The sequence below is a fragment of the Rhinolophus hipposideros genome (genome assembly GCF_964194185.1).
Source record: "Rhinolophus hipposideros genome assembly, chromosome: 20".
Taxonomy (NCBI): domain Eukaryota; kingdom Metazoa; phylum Chordata; class Mammalia; order Chiroptera; family Rhinolophidae; genus Rhinolophus; species Rhinolophus hipposideros.
Genome location: NC_138066.1, coordinates 6,303,195 through 6,310,089, shown reverse-complemented (window position 1 = coordinate 6,310,089; position 6,895 = coordinate 6,303,195). Strand labels below are relative to the sequence as shown.

Here is a 6,895-nt window from a genome sequence, read left to right as displayed (position 1 = left end):
CCCGCATAGAGACACGTTAGGTGAGTGAGAGGCAGATATCATCCACAAAATTAATTCTCCAACCTGATAACTTTGAAGAAGACAGAAAAAAATGCTTCACTTTCTTAATTGTAGTTATGATGAAAACCTTCTTACTACCTAGGAAAAATAAATTTCTCCCTCTTCTTTCCATCTTTGTAGGTCTGAATGAAACTGATTCCATGTCCTTATTAAACCTTAAAGGGTAAGTACCTCCTGCAATTGAGTGTTTTCTTTGATAACTCGTATTTACTATCATTCATCTGAAGAGCAGCCATTTAGTTTGACAAGACCCAGCCTCTGTGTGTGCTGGCTGCTGACATACAAAGTTTCTGAATGTGCCACACACAAAACCCTCCATTTTTTTAAGGCAGTTAAAATATTTGTAATACACATAGAGACTAACTGACAGCAAATAAAAGGAACAATGACATTTATTCCATTATTTCAATTTTTCTTTGTGCTTTGAGGTCTTTGTGGGTAAGAAAACACAGGTAAGTTTTGAAATCATCAGACTATAAATGTCACTTGTATGACTTTGGGCAATTACTTAACTAGGGTGAATTTTAGTTTCAGTATCTTCAAGTATTTCACATCATAGGGTGTACAGGCCTTGCATAATGTCTTACGCAAAGATATCCTCGTCCTAATCCCTGGAAGGTGTGAATGTTAATTTATTTGGCAAAAAAAAAAAAAAGACTTTGCAGCTATGACTGAATTAAAGATTTCAAGGTGGGGATATTATCGTGGATTATATGATTGGACCCTAAATGCCATGCCCTCACATGTATCCTTATAAGAGGAAAGCAGAGAGAGACTACACCACAGAAGAGATGACAGTTTGAAGACAAAGGCAGACATTGAAGTGAAGCTGCTACACACCGAAGAATGCTGGCAGCTGCCAAATGCTAGAAGGGACGAGGAACAGATTCTTCCTCAGAATTCAGTGATACTGATTTCAGACTTTGGGCCTCCACAACTGTAAGAGAATAAATTTCTGTTTTAAGTCACCAAGTTTGTGGTAATTTGTTATGGCAGCTACAAGAAACTAATTCACATATGTTATATACAAAATATATACATATATACACAAATATACATATACATACAAGTATGCACAAAGTACCTTTTAGGATCTGACATACAGGACTTCAGTTATTAATAGCCTTGTAATCTCTCATTCATATTTATCTGAAATGTAGCAGTTTGCCTACCTGGTTGGCATCATCCTATGATATTAAAGCTAAAAAAATAAACTTTTCTTTAGATCTTATTGATTCCTAGGGTTTTCTAAGAATAAACCATAGGCATAATACCACCCCTTTTATTTATTTACACAAATGGAAATAGTTGTGTTACTATTTTGTTTATTAAACTACCCTGAAAATGTTCAACTTTAATATTCGGCATTAGTAAAACATTATCACACACCAATAATTTATTTTCTACTATATTGTAATATATAGCATGTTATATTTACATCAATAAAATAATATGCTTCCTCCCTAATTTCACACACACACGCGCACGCTTGGATGCTGTTGAAGAGGCACATACCAAAGGAGTGGCAGAACTGGTATCCTGGGAGTGACTGACTAACAAGTTTAAGAAGAATCATGGTCAGTGATCAGACCCTGAATTCATGATGACAGAGCTATCGTCGTAGGGCGCAGCCATGCACATGGGTGGCCTCAGTGGCCTGAGGATAACAAGGTCACAGAGAAGATTCTGGAATATTGGGTCAGACCACCCAATGGACGTTGAAGTCACCTAGAACTTCTGCAGAACTGAAATAGCAGGAAGACTCTAGCCAAAGTCTTGAGTGAATCGATGGGAGTGAGCAGGGAGTCAGCAAGTGAGAGCAAGAAGAGAAGAAGGTGGTATAGCTATTTAGCATCAAAGGAGAACATCACAGGGAACGGGAGTCGCCATCCAGGAGCAGCTGTGACGAGCGGTGAAGACACAGCCTCACTTTTGGATCTCGAGCTATGAGAGGTGTGGGAGAATGAGCAGTATCAAGGGGAAGAGCGTTTTGGGGGTAGATCTGGTCTTACTTAAGACGACGATGGATGGGAATATTAGTGAAGAGGGTGATGTAGAAAAGCTTGTTAGTCAGGAGAGGTATTGTTTTCATTGTTCTTTTCACAGAAGACAGGATGAAAAGTAGTATCTGACTATATTGCTTATGGTTTGGGAGAGAGCAGTGAGGTAAGAGGTTGGCAAGAGAAGGAGCCACAGAGAATGTGGAAAGGACCCATAGATGGCAACAGGGACATGGCTGGAGATCCCCGGAACAATGGAGCAGGAGGGGCTCAGTTCCCACAAGATGGATGAGCCTGGTTGGCAGGTCAGGAAGTGCTTTCTTCTTCCTTGTACCCAGGGAAATGGACAAGAGTGGAAGTGAGAATAGCTGACATTCAAGAGGAGGTGGAACCCAAGATCAGGGGGCTTGGCTGGTCCTATCCAGTGTCTAGCTGAGCTGTTGCCTGCTTTTACCTACATCTCCATAATGGTCTCCTTAATTCCTCTCTCCATCCTTCCTTGCTCTATCCCTCTCACCCTCAGCGGTATCTTCCTAGTCAGTAAATCAAGTCATATTACTAAAACCCTCTGCCTACCCTACCCTCCTTCAAGCAGTGGATCCTAAATCATTCATGGGTGCTGAACCCATTTCTATGTGTATTTCTCAGGTTGCTGGCTTTTATTTTCTGCACAGACTTTGTACATTTGGACCTTGTACCTATAATAATATGTCAGACATGGCATTCACCTTCTCACAGGAGAATTTTTATTTTTTTCCATCTGAGGCATCACATTGAAAGTGAGCCTTCCCTCCATCTTCCTGAGCTAGTGAGCACAGCCACAGGCCGCTCCTACACACTGTACTTTGTTCGGAGTCCATTCTATCTCTCTTGCCTCCTCAGTGTGGAAGTGGGCAGAACTGGGAGGGTCTGCCGGCAGAGGAGGCAGCAGCCAGGGCTGCGGAGGGGGTAGCAAGAAGGAAGGATTCTCTGTCATTTGGGAGCTTCCAGTTAGCACTCAAGGACTGAGGGTGCCAATTGGCAGTGGCCTGGGTGCTTGAAGTGAGTGACTTCAGGTCTGTAACTCCACCTTGTTAGAGGGCTTTTTAAAAAATATGAAGTTGCGTTGGCGCATGAGAGCAAATTACTGCTCAGAGACAAGTGCTGAAAATTGAGCAAGACTTTATATTTCTCTCTGTTTCGGAGAGCCTGTTAAACTACTACCTTTTCTCTACTGACTTTGAAAAGTTTTGAGGTTTGAAAGAGACATCTTTATAATTAATACAGCATGGGCACAGCCACCACAGAGAACTCTGTTAGGATGGGTCTATCCAGTCAAAATGGTCAGCTGAGGGGCCCTGTGGTGGCCCCAGGGGAGGGGACACACAGACACAGCAATGGATGAACCGACTGAAAAACATCCACTTGATTAGTAAAGGCACTGATCACACGCGGCAGCAAGCGGAGCATCTGACCACCACTGTTAAACCTGGTGATAACTGGAAAAAAACTTTAAAATTCCCTCCAGAGGATCAAAGAATCAAAACTTCAGAGGTGACCTCCACGAAAGGAAATGAGTTTGAAGATGATTGTTTGCAACAGGAGTTACTGATGGGAATTTTTGAATGTGGCTGGAAAACGCCTTCTCCTGTTCAGGAGGAGAGCATTCCCATTGCTTTATCTGGTATGGATATTTTAGCTAGAGCAAAAAAAAAAAAAAAAATGGAACAGGCAAGAGCGGTGCCTCCTTCATTCCCTTACTTGAATGGCTGGACCTGAAAAAGGATGATATACTAGCAATGGTGACTGTTTGCACTAGAGAACTTGCTCTACAGAACAGTCAAATTGGCGTCCTGCGTCCAGGTCAGAAAACACAAGGGAGGGGCCAAAGAGATGATGACTACAGAAGGAACAAATTTAGGGATGACATCATGAGTCTTAATAACTGTGCACGTGGTGATAGCTACTCCTGGGAGAATCCTGGATCTTACCGAGAAAGGAGCAGCAAAGGTTCATCATGTCCACATGATAGTATTGGATGAGGCAAGTAAGTTGCTATAACAGGATTTTGTGTGGAGAATGGAGGATATTAGTCTCATGCTACCTAAAACCAGACAGTTTTTATCATATTCCACTACTTTCCTTCTTAGCATACAGAAGTTCTTGAATTCCCATTTGCAGAAACCCTGGGAGATGATCCTGATGGAGGAACTAACTTTGAAGGGAGGGAACCAGTACTACTATGCCTATGTAGGTAGCTGAGCGCCAAAAAGTACGCTTTTCTTCAGGCTTCAGATAAACCAGTCCATCATTCGCTGTAACTCCTCTCAGCGAGTTCAATTGCTAGCCAAGAAGATTTCTTAACAGGGTTATTCTTGCTTCTAGATCCATTTTAAATGAGGCAGGAACATCGAAGTTGTGTGTTTCATGATTTCCAAAGTGGCTCATGCTGCAGGATTGTTTGCCCTCACTGTCCCCTCTCCCCAAGGTACTGATATATAGGCTGGGGGTGTGGTAATAAACGTTGATTTCCCAAAGCTGGCGGAGACTTATCTCCATCGTATTGGGAGATCAGGTCGCGTTGGTCGTGTTGGCTGAGGCATCAGCTGGGCCACATGTGATGATCTCTTCAGCCTGAAAAGTATTGAGGAGCAGCTGGGAACAGAAATTAAACTTATTCCACGCAACACTGACAAGAGCCTATAGGAGCCAGAACACTACAGTGAGCCTGGGGAAGATGAGAAGAAACCTTGACAAGCATGCTTTGACAGGCTACAGAAGGCTCCTTCAGATCTGTGACATCGAGTTGGGGGGATGCTCTTCCCTTTGTAGGGTTTTCATCTTTTATTTTGGAACTATGAAGATTTAAAAGAGCTCAGACATTTTCTTTCTTTCTTTCTTTTTAACTGGTAAAGAGATAAAAGCTGAAGAAAAGAAATTTAACTTTTTTGTTCCATTTGCACTATGTGCTGACTACTAGTTGCACTAACTGCTGTTTTTTTTTAAAAAAAAATGTTTTCTGAGGAAGGAGGACAAGGAAGAAGGAGAAAGGTGAAAGGGGAGAAATCCTAAAAAGAGAAGAATCTTGATGAACACACAAGTTTGTCTACGATATCACAATTCCCCAACAGCTGACTCTTGAGTACATTTCAACTTCTCCCTGATGACTCATCCAATTTTTTAAGGCTGAAGAGTTTATTATTTATTTGTGTGAAGTGCCTTATGCTATGAGACCATTTAGAATATCATCTTTTAGACACACAGCCCAAGGGATCAACAATAGAAATTCTTTCTTTCCTTTTTATTTTTTGATTTTTGTCTTTTCATTTTGCTCTCAAATTGAAGTCTTTTTCCTTTATACCCTATACTCAAGCCCAGGGCTGGAGGATGAAATGTATCGGTAATGTTACACACCATTTTCTTTTTCTTTATGTGCAGGAGTTGATATGAAACTGTAGTTCATCTGCAGTTTTTAAAAATGAAACAATCCCAAGTAAAAACTTCTTCATCCAGGCTGAGTCTACGCACTATTGTCTCTCCCAAAGGGAAGACATGACAGACCTTTGGGTTCCAGAACAGAACACTGAAGACTGGTTTACATACAGCTCCATTAGCAGTTATGGCACTTGACGTGTAGAAATGTGAACCGTGACCCTCTTTCCTATGTGGCAAATTGTGTCCCATAGAAAATTGGGTGTGTATACTTGTGTCAACTTTGTAAATAAGTTTTTTATTCTGGATATATATACACGCATACACATATATATATATATATGTATATATGAGGTCTGACAATTAAGTTCGTGAACTTTCCACTACGCACTTAAACATGTGTATATATGTATGTGTATGTGTATATATATGAAGGTTGCTGGGATTAAAGGGATTAGAGTGATTATAAGAGCAGCTAAAGATGAGAGGATCTCAGTTTTCCACAACACTAAATTCTAAAAAGTACTCTGGCCTCTTACTGTAGAGAGTAGACCTTAGTGGGGACCCTATGTCGGAAAAGGGACCCAGTAGTCTGGGATTCACTGTTTGCTGCCACACCGTCTCATCTAACACCTTTGGAGGAAGCCTGCCAGAGGGAGCAAAGAAGTTTCAAAAACCTGTAATTATAGGTGTTATTTTTGAGAAGCTCTCTGATTTTGCTTCTCCCCTCTTTTTAAAAGTTTAAGGAACTTTTCAAGTTCAGCAACAGGAGACAAAAGTTAATCTGCCTTGCAGTGTGGGAATCCAATTGAGTGGTAGTGTCTGAGGAGCACAGGAGGTCGGACAGTTAAGTTCGTGAACTCATCCTAGAAAAAGTGCTACATACCTCATTGCTGAATATCACTATGGTCACCTCCAAAGTACTCCCCTTGGGAAGCTATGCACTGATGGCAGTGCCTAGTCCACCCTTCAAAGCAATTCTGGAACTCTTTCTCTAGAATGGCCATCAGAGCTGTCGTTGTATTACCCTTGATGTCCTGAATGTCAACAAAATATCTACCTTTCAATATTTCCTTTATCTTTGGGTAAAGAAAGAAGTCATTGGGGGCCAGATCAGGTGAGTTATTTGTTTACTGGCTAAGAACTCCCTCACAGACAGTGCCGTGTGAGCTGGTGCATTGTCATGATGCGAGCCATGAATTATTGACAAAAAGTTTAGGTCGTCTAACTTTGTCACGCAACCTTTCAGCACTTCCAAATAGTTAACTTGGTTAACTGTCCAGTTGGTACAAATTCATAATGAATATTCCCTTTGATATCAAAAAAGGTTAGCAACAGTGTTGCAATAAATTCAAGATCTTAATTGTCAGAACTCGTATGTATACAGCATGGATTTGCATTTTAAAATATCAGCCAGTTCCAGC

At 41.2% G+C, this 6,895-nt stretch overlaps 1 pseudogene across 1 annotated transcript; it reads left to right on the top strand.

The window, feature by feature from the left end:
* The first annotated feature begins 3,327 nt into the window (after nt 1-3,327).
* On the top strand, nt 3,328-4,793 carry LOC308489278 (putative ATP-dependent RNA helicase DDX6; annotated as a pseudogene). Its single transcript has 2 exons — nt 3,328-4,204; nt 4,328-4,793. The product of its transcript is annotated as a putative ATP-dependent RNA helicase DDX6 (transcript).
* Nucleotides 4,794-6,895: the final 2,102 nt, after the last annotated feature.